The 18,423-nt window shown below is 41.6% G+C and overlaps 2 pseudogenes; both read left to right on the top strand.

Moving 5' to 3' along the window:
- The first annotated feature begins 365 nt into the window (after positions 1 to 365).
- Positions 366 to 5,558, top strand: LOC141492280 (protein DBF4 homolog A-like; annotated as a pseudogene).
- Positions 5,559 to 10,522: 4,964 nt separating this feature from the next.
- On the top strand, positions 10,523 to 11,099 carry LOC141491919 (CDC42 small effector protein 1 pseudogene; annotated as a pseudogene).
- The last annotated feature ends 7,324 nt before the right edge of the window (positions 11,100 to 18,423 follow it).

Below are 18,423 nucleotides of genomic sequence, written 5' to 3'. Positions count from 1 at the left end.
ACAAAGTGGTATCTGTGGTTATAAAACCTTGAATGAAAGTGAATGAAAAAATTCATAATTTAGATTATATATAATTCTAAAACATTATGCACTAGTAAAATCAGTAGAATTAGAAGCATATCAGTTAAATATGGGAAAGGCAGCAAAATTTTCTGAGATATACATATATATATATATGTATGCAAGATAGACAGATATAAATTGTAAGAAATATGAAAGAATCCAAAAAATTGTCAAATGATATAAAGAGGTAGTTCTTAAGGAAAACCACAATAGAATGGAGGAAAATGATTAAATCAGGAATAACAAAAATTCTAATCAGAATAATTCTAAAGTCCCACCTTACATCTCTCCAAATTTCAAAGATGATAAGAGGAAAAAAACGATCATTGCTAGAGGATGTCAAAAATTACGGATGCATTCTTGTTCAATCTGAAAAGAGGAGCAACAGTAATAGAAACTAGGTATACTCTTTGATTCATTGATAATACAATTCAAAAAAAGAAAAGAAAAAAGAAAAGAAATCACATTTACAAAAATATAATAAAGCTTTTGATTGTGGAAAACAATTATAAACAAAGTAGCTTCTCTACAGTTAAGTAACAGCTAAACAAATTGTTCAGGAGAGCATAATGAATATCACTGTACTGTAAGAAATAATAGAAGTGATTGATTTTGCACCACCTATGATTTATATGAACTCTGAGAAGATGGGGTGGGTGGAGTGAACAGAAGCAAAATTGTATAAATGATTACAACATTATAAAATAAAAATTTGAAGGACTAAAAATCCCTGATCAATGCAATGGCAAATCATAACTCCAAAATACTGATGATAAATAGTTCTTCCCATTTCTCAAAATAGAGAAGGCAACCAACATACTTTCAGATGTAGTCCATATATTGATTTATTTTACTTTAGTGCATTTTTGTAGAAGAGGCTTACTTATTCCATATTATTTTTTATTGGAAAGAGAATAAGGAAGAGAGTATATACTGATAGTGAAACCACAAAAAAAAAGAAAATGAACATAAGATTAACATTATGTATATAACTCTTCTCAGACAAGAAAAAAGGAGCATGGCTATAAACAATAGAAATAAGCTCATCATTTGTTCTTTTCCTTCAATGCACAAGTAGCAATAATCACTCATTTGGTGACTTAAGAGTATGAAGTCAAAACAATGGAGTGCAGAAAGCACTCAAATGAACACAACATTCCCTTTAAACAATTTTAAAATAAAATCTCAAAATCCAGTTCTGGAAGGGAGAACTAACGGTTGATCAAAGTGAGACATCACAAGACAAATTAAGATGTTAGAAAGAACTATTATGTGGGGTGGAGTTTGGCCTAGAGCCAAACAGAAGTAACAGCAACTTCAATAGCTCTCAAACCTAATGATACAGATAGCTGAATTAACTGGTCAAAAAGAGATAATAAGAGAACCCTGTGCTATCATTGGAATCAAGGCCAGACATTGTTTGAAAGCTTATTGCCTATAACCACTCATGGGTTCAAAGGAAAAGATATACACTTTTGGTCAAAAAGGGAATGGAAGACTTGAGGTTAAGGGATAAGGATCCGTGAAGGATAATATCACTTCCAATTGCTAGGGTTCAGTGAAGCTGAGCAACAGAATCATTTTAATTCAAAGGAGCAGGAACCCAGAAAAGCAACATAAGTTGCATGCAGTCCAAGAAGCTAGAGGTCATTCTTAAAAAAGGACCAGAGCATGGAAGAGGAGAGCAGTGACTTGTACCTCTGCTTCAGATCACACCAACTAGAAATTATCAAAAACTTTTATATTACCAGAACTAACTTGGAAAATTGCATGTGAAAAATTCTAAAGTTTGAGGAAATGCTTCTTCTTACACAGGTTGCTGAGTTAAGAGCTAAATTTTAAAATTAAGTTCAAAGCAAAGAAGTTGGTTAGGAAATTATGTAAATAACATAAAAAGAGTCTGATTATAAAAAGTTATGGTGACCAGAAAGATCAAAACATGAACTGAGGAAGACAATGAAATAAAAACTACAGGGCAAAACTTAAAATAAAAAAATAAAAAAATATGAATTTGCACAAACTCAATAAAACTTCCTTGAATAGGTTGAAATGATTTTTGAAAATGAAATTAAAGTGGAATAAGAAAAAATAGGTAAAGAAAGATAATTAAGAATTAGATAAAAGACAAAGATACTAAAGAAAATAATTTAAAAAACAGAATTGACCAAACGTGGAAGGGTAAAAAAAAATATACCAATAAAATGGCTCTTTACAAAGAGATACAATAGCTCAATGAAAAAAGTAATTTCTCAAATATTGAAATTCAGAAATTGAAACTCATGATTCCATGAGTCAAAAACAATAAAATAAAGTCAAAAGAAAGAAAAATAGACATAATATGAACTATCTCACTGGAAAAACAAGTAACCTGGAAAGAACTTGGAAAAGAGATAATTATTTTTCTACTTAAAAGCCATCATCAAGGAAAGAACCTAGAAGGCATATTTCAAGAAACTGTTAAGAAAACTATTCTGATATCCTAGAACTAAAACGTAAAGGAGAAATTGAAAGAATCCACCAATCACCACCTGAAAGAAATCTCAAAATGAAAACTTTCATGAGGATCATAACCAAATTCTCAAGTTCTCAGATCAAAGATAAAATAATTCAAGCAGTCAGAAAGAAATCAGTCAAATACCATGGATTCACAGTCAGAGTCACATAAGATTTAACAGCCACTAAGTTAAAAGAAGAGAGCTTCAAATATAATATTCTAGAAGGCAAAGAACTGAGATCACATAACTCATCTAGCAAAGCTGGGTATAAATCTTCAAGGAAAAAATAAACATTAATGAAGTAGAGAACTTTTTTGCATTCCTGATGAAAAGGCCAAAGATGAATAGAAAATTTGACTTTGAAGCACAAGAATAAAAAGAAGCGTATAAAGATAATTTTGAAAAAGAAATTATAAAGCAGCCAATAAAGCTAAACTGTTTACCTTCCAACATGGGTTAATGGTACATATAACTAAGAACATTATCATTATCAGGTAGTTAGAAGGATTCTAAATAGAAAGAGGAGGTGGGAATGAATTGATGATTTGGATATGATGTTTAAGAAATAAGTAAAAAAGATGATTCCCCTGGAAGAAGATGAATGGCAGAAATTATCTCACATAAAGGAGGAATCCAGTGAGAGAAAATGGTGAGGCAGTAAGCAATGTTTGAACCCCATTCATATCTAAATTCTTTCAAAGACAGAAATATATACAGCAGAGAATGGATTAGATACCAGAATCCAACAGCATGTTATTTATAAGAAACACCCTTGATTTGGAGAAAATGAGGTACTAGAGTAGAATCAATTCTGCTTCAGCTTAAGTAAAAAAAATAGCAGAGGAAGCAATCACGATCTCAAGAAAAGAAAAAAGAAACCAAATCTAAATGGACAAGCAGGGAAGATATATCAAGCTAAACAGAATCAGAAATATATCAGTACAAATTTCATATGCACAAAAGACATAGAATCTTTTTCAGGTAAAAATGAAATATAAATTGCATTCTATAAATGTCTCTAAAAGCACGAATTAATGAATAATTAGAAGCTAAATAATCTGAATGAGCAGATTAAAGAACAAAGCATAGGAAACAATCAATATCATTAAAGAGAATGACAAGACAACATTTGAAAATAAAAAACACAACATTCAAAAATAAGAACTTAGGGGGAAAATTACATCTCAATATTGGAAAACACCTAAGCAAAATTTGCTATATTATAAAAAAATCAAGAAAAGTATATGGTCATTTAAATAGTTGCAGAAAGTCTTTGGCAAAATACAATACTGTTTCTAGTTAAAACACCAGAAATCAAAGAAATAAATGGAGGCTTTAATAATCTAAAACCAAGAGCAAGATTTATCTATAATAAGAATTAAATGTGAAGGCTTCAAAATAAAATGAGGGGTGAATCAAGGATATTCATTATCACCACTGTTATTTCAAATTCTTCTAGACATTTTAGTCATAAAATTATAAGAATAAAAAAAAGAAAATGAAGAAATAAAAATAACCAAGAGAAAAAATATCACTCTTTACACATCATATGATGGTGTACTTAAAAGAAACCTAGAGAATCAAATAAAAAACAACTTGAAACAATAATTTCCCAAATGTATAGGATATAAAATCAACTCACAGGAATCATTAGCATTTCTAACCAAACTTATATTACCAATAAAACCTAGGAACAAGAGTTAGAGAAATTGCCTTTAAAATAACTGCACATGCCCGGAAAAGGAGATATCTGACTAGGCCGGGTCCCTTCCAGTGCTGGCAGGTGACCAAGCTGGAGCAGCGGCTGGGCTCACAGAAGCTGACCCCAGCATGTGGAGTGTGAGGCAGCAATCGGTAACAAAGGCCATCACCCAGCATGTGGTATACAAAAAAAAAAAAAAAGAGAGAAAAATAGACCATCTTTGAAAATTGTGAAAATGATAACAAATCAGAAAAGCCTAAATATAAGCCACTTTGGAGAAAAGTCTTTTATCTTGATTTGTCATCTATTGCGATCTTTGAAAGACTGGAAAAGAACCACAAGGAACTAGGAGGGAGAGTCAAACAATTTCTCAGCAAAGATATATTATCTAATTTCAAATAAAAAGGAAGAAAAATATGCTCAGATTTATTTCTCTTGTCCCAAGTTCAGAATCAACATATTCAGTAGGAAATTCTCCACCTCATCCAAGTTTTGATGGAATTTAAGACTCCAGATCCAGTATATATGAGCAGAGGAAAATTATTAGTTGAAAAAGTTATCAAGAAACATGAATTCATCCCTTCAAATAGTATGCTATCAAATGCTTTATCCTGGGGAATTAAAATTCTCCATATTGATGAGATTAAATATTATATTGAACAAAAGAAAAAATTGTATCTGATCAAGAATTCAAGCACATCCCTAAAAGAGGTGTCCTCTGAGCCACCCTGGCACAGAAGAGCTATTTTTATTCCCATTCTACAGAGGAAGAAACCGAGGCAAACAGGTGAAGTGAGAGGGGAAAAGGGTATTCAAAAAACAAAAACTGGAAGACTCAAAAAGTCCCTTGTAAAGATGGAAAATTCAAGCCATCATGACAGACCATTTTGCCTGCAGCTGTCCAAAGTATTACTTATAAACTATTCCATTCCTAAACCCTTCAGTTCTTTTGATTTGGATAAAACCCCAAGTCTGCAGAAACAAACATAAGCTAAACAAAGGAACAGAATTGATGTTGAAGCAGGGAGAAAGGCATGACCCTCTGGTACAACGCCCCCCCCCCCAAGAGAATAAGAAGACCAGCTATTGCAAATGATGCTCCCAGAAGTACAAGGCGCTCTAGGCCCATCTTCTAAGTGAATGACACAGAAACTTTGCACAAAGTATACAATATCAAGTTGTTGATGATATCATATCCAAGTTGGTGTATGACTTTGTAAGAATACAAAAGCAATATATCCAGAAGAATAAAAGGCAGTATTGGATCTTTCCCCCCCATCACTGTAAATATTTTTTAAAAGAATGGACCTGAAAAACAACAGGAATTGCATTGTACTTCCCCAAATGATCCTCAGGGAAATACTACCAAACAGGTAATAAAACAGGATTTCCAAAATCAAGAAAGTGGTAATCCTTCAAAGAAGATTACCTTCAGTTCAGATCCCATGGTTTCATTTGCCTCTTGTAATTCTTACAACTCAACAAGCAAACTTGAAGAACATTTTGATTGTAGAAAGCCTTTATAATCAATCCAGTTAAAAAGAATAACAAGCTGGGTTTTGTACAACTACCTCTGAATAAAGATATGCAGTATCTGACATTAAAGGCACTATAAATTAAAAAGACTTAGAAGTATCCAAAACAGGATGCTGCCCATATATCCTCGAGGCATCTTTCCCTGGTTCTGATTTTGATGAAACAGACAAAAATGTGTCTCAACTAAAAGGAAAGTCAGATAGTACACTTTTCCTGATAACCATAGGAAAAAAAGGCACTAGGTTCCCCCACGGTTCGAGTCCTAGAGTCATTAACAATGCTCTAGGACAAACTACCAGTCAAGCCAAGATAATATTTCATAGTACTCCAGGTGAAAAACTCAAAGAAGTGGATATTGAAAATACAGACAGTTTACCTTCAGGGAAGTTACACCGAAAAGTAAAAGTAGTATTTGAAAGAAACAGAAAAAATAAGAAGAATGTCAAATTACATTTCAAGAACAAAACAGAATTAACCACCTCAGAAGAAAAAAACAGTATTTATAGATCACCAGTGCATTCTTTAGGGAATGATGTCAGACCAATGAATTTAGTTCTGAGTTTTTGGGTTGCGGCTATTCTGAAAGCCATGGTTCATGTGATGTTTTAGAGGTTTGGGAGGAAGAAAATTAGAAATTTGTTGTCCATGTTGATTTTAGAGGAGTTTTTTTTCCTAATTGTATTTTTCACAAATGGTGAGGATTCTATTACTGAAAAAAAAAATATATATATATATATATATGTATGTATGTATAAATTCTTGTTTTATTGTTTGTGTCAACTGTGTATTTTAATAACCAAATATAAATATTAAGAATAAAAATGATCATTAGTATTTTTTTAAAATAAAGTGTTGTTTTTATATAAGTAAACGCAACAGAAGCTAGGGTGTCTGCTACTCTTGCATATTGTATGCATAATTTCTAAATAAATTTTTTTCTAAATGATCTGTTAAATACAAACATGCACTGCAAGGAAAATGACTTACACCAGAAAGGGAATTTTGAGAGACATAGATTCCATTTAAAAGCTTTGTGTCAAATTTTGAATGTTACAATTAAATTTTTTAAATATAAGATATGGGAAAATGCATAGCACTGAAAACTAACCTATCATGATAAAAGGAAAATGTTTATAAATTACAATGTTCAGATGCATGAGTGCTGCCTTCAGAGCTATGCTTGATAGATTTGAACAGTATTCTAAGGTATGTCATGGTGATTTGTCCTTTGAATTTTCTGATGAACTGAATATTTGCAATTACAATTTTAAAAATGCTCCTTAATGGATTTTAAAAGATAACTGCACACAACATTAAATATAATAGTCTATCTACCAAGACAAACTCAGGCCTCCTCTAAAATCCAGTAAATGTGGAAGTTGAAGAAAGGGAAGAGGAAAAACATGGACAAAAAGTTTCTTATTTTCTTCCTCCCAAACCTCTAAATCATCACATGAACCATGGCTTTCAGAATAGCCGCAACCCAAAAACTCAGAACTATCTATACTAGTCTGAAATAATTCTAATAAAGACTGTATTGATGAGTTACAAATACTGTTTTTTTTTTCTTTTTGAAGTGGTTAATTCTGTTATGTTCTTTAAATGTAATTTGACATCCTTCTTCTGGTTTCTTTTTCTGTTTCTTCCAATAGGCAATTATGAAACACTTTTCACACAAATAGCAGCAGATATAAAGAACTGGAGAAATGTTAACTAATTGTAGGTATGTCAGGAGAATAGGGATAGCTAGGTGGAGCAGTGAGTAGGATACTGGACTTTGAAACAAATTCACTCATCTTCATTAGTTCAAATCTAGACTTAAATCTGATACTTAGCTGTGTGACTGGGCAAGTTACTTAAACATGTTTGATTAAATTGCTCATCTGTAAAGTGAACTGGTGAAGAAAATTGCAAACCATTACAGTATGTCTGCCAAGAAATCCCCCAAATGGGGCCCAACTAAAATGACTGCATAACAATAGAAAAGTTGAGGTCAATATAAAAATGACAATTATACTTAAATAAATTTACTTATTTCATACAATACTAATCAAAATAACAAATAATTGTTTTATAGAACTAGAATAAAGTAACATTAAAATTCATTTGGAAAAATCAAAGGTCAATAAAATAGCCTAACATCTAATCAGATTTCAAACTATATAATGAAGTTGTAATCATCAAAACTCTCTTTTACTGGCTAAGAAAAAGAGTGACAGAAAATGGAATAACTTACCTATACCATACATAGTAGAAAATGATAATAGAAATTTTGAGTTTGATAATCCCAAAGATACAAGATTCTGGTGTAAGAAGTGAATATTTGATAAAAATGGTCAGGAAAAATGGAAAGCAGTTGAGCAGAATTATGTATAGGTCAAAATATCAAACCAAGATAAGGTCAAATTGGATAAATGATTTAGAAATGAAGGATTATTAGGCATAAATTAGGGGATTATGGAAAATATATATATAAATTAGATATATTGATAAAGGATGTGCTTATTATCAAATAAAATAAATAAAGAAGATCACAGAAAGTAAAACAGATAATTTTCATTACATGAAAATTAACAAAAGTTTCATAGAAGTAAAACTAATGGAATCAAATTTAGAAACTATGAAGAAACTGAGAGAGGAGGCATTTTACAGCAAATTTCTCTTAAACTATGACAATTATATGGGGAATTGGGTCTAGTATATAACAAAAAATAAGAGCCATTGCCCAGTTGATAAATGGTTAAAGGATAGAAACAGTTTTTAAAAGAAGAAATCAAAACTATGAATTATTATATAAAAATGTTTCTAATCACTACTTATAAATGTCAACCTAAAAACAAAACAAAACAAAAACCTATGAGTATTATGTCTCATTTATCATATTGGTTATCATTAAAGAAAAAGAAAATGATATATGCTGAAAGAAATGTGGAAAAATCGTCATACTAATTAACTGTTGTATAGTTGTGAATTTGTTCAACCATTCTGAAAACAATTTGGGATTTACTCCCAAAGATTTCCAAACCTATGTATACTCTTTTACCCAGAAGGCAACTATATCTGTTTCCCAAAGAGTTCAAATAAAGAGAAAAGAACATACTTGCATTACAATATTTATAGCAGTTCTTTTTGTTGTAGTAAACAATTGTAATTGATAGAATGTCCATCAATTGTCCCACTATCCAAAATGAGGCCTGCAGTGAGATTTTATGTGGTCAACTGTGGGTTAACCCATAGTTTTCATAAAAGGAACCAAGCTATGGCAGAGTTATCACTTAAATAATAAATCAAAATGGATTGTCTATTGTTTCAATAAAAGTTTTTAAAAGTAAGGTTAGACATTCCTGAATTAGGCAATGACTGGACAAGTTGTGATATATGATGGTAATGTAATATTATTGTGCTATAACACATAATGAGCAGGATCCTTTCAGAAAAACCTAGGAAGACTGATATGAATTCATGCAACATTACATGAAGCAGAAGCAAAGGAACATTATACATGGAAAAAGTAATTTTTTAAAGATTATCAAATGATAAAGAGATACTCTGATGGAGACAATAATCAAAAAGAATTCCAAAGGACCAATTGGCAAAAAATTACTATTTCTTCAGAAAGACAACTAGTGAACTCTGAATCAAGATTGAAGCATATTTAAAGCAACAGTAACAAAAAAAAATTTTGTATTATGTTTGGTGTTTTCTTTCAAAACGTGGCTAATACAGAAATATCTTTGCACGACTTTGCATGTAAAATTAATATTAAATTGCTTGCTTTCTCAAGGATTAGGGAGAGTGGAAAGAGATTCTGAAACCCAAAATTTATTTAATGTTTATCAAATTTTTATTGAGGAGGAAATATTTAGCAAAAATTTTACAAAATAAATATTTTTAAAATAGAAAATAATCACTCATTTTATTTATTTAGTAATACATAACCACGTACTGCATATATTTTGGATGTTGAAAAATAAAAATTTGGTTTTGCTTATATAGTAATTATTTATAGGGAGAAAAAGCACAGGGAACAATGCCTGTAAAAATTCTAAGAGAATTTGGGAAAAATCATTAAAATATAAATTTCGTTTTTGACCTTCCGGAAAGAACACAGGCGGGGTGGGCCTGGGAGGGCCCCGGGGCAGGGGCAGCCTCCTCCCGGGCCCCGGCCCCTGGCCCCGGCCCCCGGCCCCGGCCCCGGCCCCCGGCCCCGGCCCCCGGCCCCGGCCCCCGGCCCCGGCCCCGGCCCCGGCCCCGGCCCCGGCGTGCACGCCCCAGTCTGTCCAGGGTGGGAGCTGCGGCCCGGCTGCGGACCGCGGGTTTCCCAAGGCAGTGGCTGCCCTTTCCGCCGCGGACCGGCCCCACCTCTCGCCAGGCCCGCCCTCGGCTCCCCCGCACCGCAGGAGACAGAGCCTCCCTGCCCGGCAGGCAGGACCCGGGCCGGAGCCGCGGAGTCGCGGAGCCCGCAGACGTGCAGCCCGGAGAGGCAGGTCTCCACGTTTTGAGGAAAATACAACTTTCTGCCCCGTCCGTTCTACTCTTCTCCCTCCTTCGTAGTCCCCCGTGGTCTGAGGCACTGACTAGTGGAAGGCTCATAGGATCCTCCCTTCCCTAGTTCACCTGACTCATTACAATGATCAATCCCCAGTGGAAAATAAGGAGGGAAAGGGGGTCTCCAAGGAAAGAGGACCAAGGGACCAGAAAAGGAGCCCTCTGGGACCTCGGGCAGGGGGACAGAATTGCAACCATCAGGGAACATGAGTGAGTTTTGGCACAAACTGAGCTGCTGCGTGGTAGAGAAACCCCAGCCGCAGAAGAAGAGAAGGCAGATTGACAGGACCATGATTGGAGAACCAATGAATTTTGTTCATGTAACTCACATTGGCTCTGGAGAGATGGGGGCTGGAGATGGACTATCCATGACAGGTGCTGTACAAGAGCAAATGAGATCCAAGGGAAATCGAGACAGGTCGTGGAGCAGCTCCAGGGGCTTATAGCTCTAAGGGAGATGGTTTTGCCATCTTGGAGTCCCCAATCCTGTGCTCAGCTAAGAAGAAATGCTGCCCCTTCCTCAACCAATGACCCCAGGACCCTCCCCTCTGTCTTCCCTACCTATCAGTGTCTACAAGGGCTTGGAAGACTGGACTCCCCACTATACCATCCTGGTCAAGCCCCTCCTGGAGATGGGGTCAAGGCAGCAGGACTGACCAAAGTGACCACTGGCTAGCCAGCTCTAGCCTTGGATACCCAACTGACCTGAGATAGGAGCTCTTACACTCACCCCTGGAAGGAATCTGGGGTAACGTCTATGCTCCTTTGTTGGGGGCGGGGGGAAGAGGCTTGGCGGTCGCTTAATGGGGGAAACATAATCACCTTATAAGGGAATGTTACAGAACTCGGCCCCTCATTGAGTAAGAGTTCATGGGAGGGAAGACAGAGGGGATAAAAGGGTCTGCTGAGAGGTTGGGAGGGAGCGGGATGTGATCACAGAAGAATAAAGACTCATTATCCACCTCAGGCGCTCTGTCTGGTTCTTCCCCCATCAAAGAGTGGGGGCCGGAGGTACCCCGAAGACTCATCACGCGTTGGACTGGTGAGTAAGAGGACGGACTAGCATAAAGAAGCCGGCATTGTAAATAAAACCCCAGCAAGTGGCGCCTGGAACAGGGACCTGATTTTGCTAGGGAACGTCTGAATCCGCTGGTCGGATTCTCCAGACAGCCTCGGTCGTTTCTGACCGGGAGGAAGGAGAGGGCGTTTACTCTCAGATATTGCCTGAAGGACATATCCCTACTGTGTTGACTATGCTTCCTTTCTCTTCCCTTTCTCCTTCCGCTCTAATCACGCTCCTTGCCGTGCTGGCCTGTCTGATTGTGCCCTGCTGCCTCCTTCTCTTTTGCCGAACAGGAATTTTCCAGTTCTGCCACCTGTTAGGATTGCAGCCTCGGCTAGTAGACAGCATGGGGGGCCGGAATAGTATTCCCGCCTTTCAGCTGGAGGAGAAAGGGGTCGTTGCAGCGCAGCTTTATAAACTCTGCGCTAAGCATGGCTGTAAATTACCTATCAAGACATGTCGTGCTTTTGTTGAGAATATCTGGAACATCTGCCCTTGGGTGCAACATAGTGGGATCCAACCAGGTAAATGGAAGGTGGTAGGGCAGCAGATGGCCTCCTATGATGACACCTGCCCGGGAAAACTGACCCCTGAGGATTTTACAGTGTATAAGATAGTGGATGCAGCCCTGCATCCCCAGAAGGTGACTTTGGCACGAACAATCAGCACTCAGGTGGGTAGCTCGTTGGCGGGATCGGATTCAGAGAGCTCAGAGGAAGAGGGAAGGCCACCCCCTCCCCTGTATCCATGGGAGGAACTTAGAAGAAACAATGGGGGAACAAGGGGCCCCCAGGGAGAAGAAAATGCCGCATGCCCCTCCTTACCGAGACAGAAAGGAAAGGGGGAGGGCGATGAATGTGGCGCACTTAGAGATTCAGGGCCGGAAGTTTCCGAGCGCGGGAAGGGAGGGGTGCAAACAGTCCTCAGGGGTGGCAGGAAGAGGAGCGTGAGTAGGTGGGACCGGGAGGCTGCTGACGAGGAGGGAGAAGTCCGTACTGATTGGACAGCTGCCGCGCCCCAGACTTGGCGGCCCAGCCAGGAAACAGAGGCAAAAAATCCCCCGTGTTCCTTGTCCGCCCTTCAGAGATCCCCTCAAGGGATCCGCCCATCCGGCCTACTTGCCGCGAGTGCCTCCATAGCAATAGAGAAAGGGGAGGAGGTGGACTGGGATGACTGGGGCCTCTACCCGGTATTTACGGACCCCCTTACCGGAGCCCGAGACTACCGCCCTGTCCCTTTTAAGATGCTTAAGGAACTTAAGGAGGCCGTGACTAAATACGGCCCAAGCTCCCCTTATGTAAAAAGACTGATGCAAAACCTCTTCGCTACGCACCCTTGGACCCCTGCTGACTTTGACGAAATTGCAGCCGCATGCCTGGATGCCTCCTCATATTTAGCTTTTAAGGCTCAGGCCCGCAGAGAGGCCTCTAAGCTGGCAAAATCCGGGGTTATACTCCCCTGGATTTAGCCATTGACCTCCTGTGTGGAACTGGAGCCTATACTGACCCTGCTGTTCAGGCCCGGTATGGCCAGTTTGAGCTAGAGACTGTTAAAGAAACACATGTTGCAGCTTGGGATAAGATTGGAGCCATGAAAGGGGGGAGAGCCACACAGAAGTTGGTTGGGCTGAAGCAGAGAGCAGATCAGACACCCCTCTCATTTGTGAACGAGGTTAAAGAGACAGTGACTCGTATAATGGGAGACACCCCGGGATCTGATCTACTTATGAGACAATTGATTAAAGAGGGTCTTCGCCCCAAAGGGATCGCAGCCATTAGCAGCCTTTCCCCCGACGCTTCATTAGAAGAAATTGTTGACAAATTGCTGGACATGCCCAGCGAGGATTCAATTCAAGCCTTAGTGACTGCCATGGAGAACCGGGAGGATAGCCTCCTGACCGCCCTTCTCGGTATGCAGGTGAGACCCACCTGTTTTGGGTGCGGAAAGCCAGGGCACCTCAAAGCACAGTGCAGGCAGCGGCCCCCCTCCACTTCAGTTCCGACCTGTTATTCCTGTGGAAAGCCAGGTCACATAGCCAGGTTCTGCCGATCCAAAGGGAAGTCGGGAAAAGGGAAAGGGAGGGGCCCGGCCCCATCACTGTGACTATCCCCGTGAGGGTTGACTATTGAGAAGGGACACAGCAGAGAGAGATCGGGCCTTGGGAAACCTCGATGATTCCCATCGAGCTAACTACTTTCCCAGCGCTTATCACAGGGGCTGAGAGATGTGTGGACTTAGTCACCCATACCCAGGTCATTTTTGGTCCCGGAAGTCCCACATCCGTAAGGGTCACAAACCCCCACCCCTTTCCCACCTTGGTAAAACAGGGCCAAGAGGTGGGAAAGGCGCTGCCCTTGCGGACCCCTCCCGCTCATGTGAACTGGGTCCACCCGGTCAGCTCTGGGCGACCACTGTTAACCGTCACGGTGGAAAATCAGAAGCTCGAAGGGATAATTGACACTGGAGCCGATTGCTCTGTCATAAATAGGGGACAGTGGAGGCGCGAGTGGCCACTCCTACAGAGCCCTCAAGCAGTGACGGGGGTGGGGGGCAATAGATCTGCCATGAAAGCAGCACACGCCTTACGGTGGCCAGCTTTGGAAGAATCTGGACTCTTCACCCCACTGTGCCTACCCGACCTCCCTTATGCATTATGGGGTAGAGATATCTTGAGCCAGCTTAACCTGACACTTGCCACCCCTGATAGCCTGCGGGGAAATTAATTGGGGCCACTCTAGAGATGAGCTTTTCCCCCAGAATAACATGGATTAATAAGAAACCTATTTGGGTTGAGCAGTGGCCCCTGACAAAAGAAAAGCTCATCGCCCTCACAGACATAGTAATGACCCTCCTGCACGAGAACAAAGTGGAACCGTCCCTTAGCCCGTATAACTCCCCCGTCTTTGTCATAAAAAAGAAAGGGGGGAGTTGGAGAATGTTGATTGATCTTCGGGCAGTAAATGCCAACATGGTACCCATGGGGACCCTCCAACCTGGTCTCCCTATGCCCACTGCAGTCCCGCAAGGGTGGACTATTATAGTGATTGATGTTAAAGACTGCTTCTATAGCATTCCCCTCCACCCGGAGGACAAAGAAAAATTTGCCTTTTCCCTCCCCGCGATCAATTTCCAAGCCCCCAGTAAACGTTATCAGTTCACAGTCCTACCTCAGGGAATGGCCAATAGCCCCACCCTGTGCCAGCTTTACATGGATACTCTGCTACATCCTATCAGAAAAGAATTCCCGAATTGCATGCTCATACATTACATGGATGATATCTTGATTGCAGCACCTTCTGTGACGGGGGCTCGGGCTTGCTTGCAACGCACCACCCATGTCCTCCGCAAGAAGGGGCTTCACATAGCCCCGGAAAAGGTACAGATGGATTTCCCCTATGATTACTTGGGGCATAGGATTTTTCCGGGAAAGATTAGTAGGGCACTTCCTCCGATCAACGTCGAGGGATACACTACTCTTAATGATTTTCAGAGGCTTGTTGGCGCCATACAGTGGCTGCGTCCCGCTATGCCCCTCCCATCCTCCTTAATGCAACCTCTATATGATGTCCTTAAAGGCGACTCCCATCTGTCATCCCCTAGAAGTTGGACCCCCCAGGCAAGACAGGCGCTCTCGGAAATTTTCCGCAGAACCTCTTCCTTCTTGGTTCAATACGACCCGGAGTCGCCTGTCCTCTTCCACACACTGGGGGACAGTTCCCTGGGCTGGGGATGTTTATTCCAGAGACATGGATGCCTTGAATGGCTATACCCCCGGACCACTAAGAGCATCATCCGGGACCGGTGGGAGGCCCTGGCCTTATTTTGCCTTCAGGCCTCAGAGCGATGCCAGCGTCTCTTTGGCCTCTTGCCTGTCCTCAACTTTACCCTCCCAGAGGAGGTGACCCACTCGCTAGTTGATAGATCTATCGCTTGGGCCACTGTCCTGACTACCCTCTCTCAGACCAGACTCATGCCACCTCCCGTGGTTAGAGTGTTCGCTGAACTGCACCTTTCCCGCCCGTGCCCTCTAGTGTCCCCAGAACCAGTGACCGGCCCTAATGTCTTCACTGACGCTACCAGGTTGGGCCGTGCTGTGGTCCATGACCCAGCTAGACCCGCCACCTGGATTTTTGATACCCCCTTTGACTCCACTCAGAAGAATGAACTATATGCTATACTTCAGGCTTCCCGTCTCTACAGAGACACCCCTTTTAATCTTATTACTGACAGTATGTATTGTGCCATGCTAATCCCTCGTTTAGAAGATGCCTTCATTTCCTCGACTTCTTCCATTAGCCCACTCCTTATACAGCTGCAATCCTCCCTCCGTGATAGAAACCACCCCCTGTTTGTTCTTCACGTGCGCTCTCACGTTTCTTCCACCGGCCCCATATTCCAGGGCAATGCGGAGGCAGATAGGGCTCTCTTGTTAAACCTGTCCACACCTGCCCAGCTGGCACATGGTAAGTATCACTTGTCATCCAGGTCGCTCCGGCGCCTATACAGCATTCCCCGGAAGGAGGCTCGCCAAATTGTGCGCTCCTGCACTTCTTGTGCTCCCTTTAGACAAGCCCTCCCCGCGGAGGGGTCTAACCCACGTGGGGACGGCCCCAATGCTCTTTGGCAGATGGACATTACTCACCTGGGTCGTAAGTACATCCATGTCTCGGTGGACACCTTCTCCTCCTTCACCTTCGCCTCTCTACAGCCAGGAGAAGCGGTTAAACACGTTCTCTCACATCTATATGCCCAGATGGCTGTCTTAGGCGTCCCCTCGGCTATCAAAACCGATAATGGGCCCACCTACACCTCGAGAGCCTTTGCTTCCTTTTGCAAAGAATTTTCCATTTCCCATTCCACCGGGATCCCTTACAATCCCACTGGCCAAGCTTTGGTAGAAAGAGCAAATCGCACACTCAAAACTATGCTCTTTAAACAGAAAGGGGGAGTTGGCAGGTCACTGACCCATTCAGACCTGTCTCAGGTACTATTTACCATCAATTTCCTACAAGTCAGGGATGACGGCACTACAGCCGCCCAGAGATTTTTCTCCCCAAAAGGACATGCTAAGAAAGAACCAACGCTCCTGCCCTCTCCCACCAAGGCCCTACCAGGCTCTAAAGTCATGTGGAGAGATGAAGAGGGAGGTTGGCATGGCCCTGTAACGGTAAAGAACAGAAGACAGGGCCACCTGTCATTTCATCCCGAGGATAAGATAGAAGAGCCAGAAAGATGGCTCCCTGTTTACAAGATAAGAGACCTTGATTAATGCCCAACCTTACGGGGTGAGAGGAATTTCTTCCTTTTTCAGGCCTTCTGATCGTCGTAGGGATCCTTGGAGGTGCTCCATCTGAAGGAAATCCGACATGGGGAATACTCCGAGTTATTCCCTCTCCCCTTCCGGTAGCACGGAACTCCCCGATCTACCCTCGCCTGCTAGTGACCAATACATCGATGGGGCTCCCTTCTGCATATATGGACCCCGCTGAAGCACCGGTCCAGAACTCCTTCTGCTGGGACCTGAACAACTCCCTATGTTTCGACATCGGGGAAGAAAATCGGTCCTGGAACTTCAACTCCACAGGGCAGAACGATTTTAACTATAGCACTGCCCCGACTGACCCCTGCGTCGGCCTTTTCCCGCAGACGACTGTCAGCCCAGCAGGGACAAAAAAGGGGACCCAGCTCCAAGGCCTTCTGGGTTGGCGACCCCTGGTGAATCAAACTCAACGGGACTTCACGATTCCTCGGTGGGGCGCCTCATGTGTGGCCACAGGGGAAGACATCGAGGATCCCATACCATGGAGGGATTGCCAGATGGCGGGAGGATACCCCCTTGAGGGTGAACAAGGACGCTGATTCTGGGAATCACCCTACTTGTTGTCTGTTTCTGCCGCCTAGCTAGGCGACAGAGGGGCTATATGCTTCTTACTCAGAAAGCCTTCATGGCCATGGAGACGGGGGAGGATCCCCAAGTCTGGCTAGCTGCCATGCATGACATGTGACACCTAGGGGTAAGACGAGGTAAACCCCAAGACGGGCAACCTCTCCTAACCCAGCCACCTAAGACAGGCCCTGAGGGTGTCGGGCGCCTAGGACGGGCAAGGTCCTGGGTTGAAGGAGATGACCTAAGACAGGGTTCCTCGCCCCCGGCTATCAGAGGCCAGTAGAAATGACACCGCTTAAGGCTAACCTCAGCACCGCTTAAGGTCACACCAAGTGATAACCTTGTAAAACAGAAAGGGGGAGATGTTGGGGGCGGGGGGAAGAGGCTTGGCGGTCGCTTAGCGGGGGAAACATAATCACCTTATAAGGGAATGTTACAGAACACGGCCCCTCATTGGGTAAGAGTTCATGGGAGGGAGGACAGAAGGGATAAAAGTGTCTGCTGAGAGGTTGGGAGAGAGCGGGATGTGATCACAGAAGAATAAAGACTCATTATCCACCTCAGGCGCTCTGTCTGGTTCTTCCCCCATCAAAGAGTGGGGGCCGGAGGTACCCTGAAGACTCATCATGCGTTGGACTGGTGAGTAAGAGGACGGACTAGCATAAAGAAGCCGGCGTTGTAAATAAAACCCCGGCACTCCTTAATGATGGTCTGGGCCCTGGGCTGCTCTTCAACTTGGATCCCTAACTTAGAAATCCTCTTCTTGGGGTAGATGGATTGCATTGGCAAAGTCGTCAGCTTTGTTGATGGCTTCCTACGTTCACAGCCTCTCCAGCTCCCTTCCTGGACTTGAAGCAAAATTCAGGCAAGGGACTGGGAAAGACAACCATCTACTTCTCTCATCTTTCCCCTTGGACTCTAGCTCCTCAGCTCACATTTCAGCATCTATCTCTGAAAACCTAGGGCCTTTTAACCCTGGTTTCTATAGCATTAGTAAGTTCCCACCAATTATCTTTTCTCCCTCCCCTACTTTTTTTTTTATTTAAAGAGTTAATTTAAAAAAAAAAAATATATATATATATATATATATATATATATATATATATATATATAAATTTCAAGAAAAACA

The sequence above is a fragment of the Macrotis lagotis genome, chromosome 6 (genome assembly GCF_037893015.1).
Source record: "Macrotis lagotis isolate mMagLag1 chromosome 6, bilby.v1.9.chrom.fasta, whole genome shotgun sequence".
In the NCBI taxonomy this organism is placed as follows: Eukaryota; Metazoa; Chordata; class Mammalia; order Peramelemorphia; family Peramelidae; genus Macrotis; species Macrotis lagotis.
Note: the sequence above shows the minus strand (reverse complement) of the source record. Positions and strands in the feature narration are given on the sequence as shown.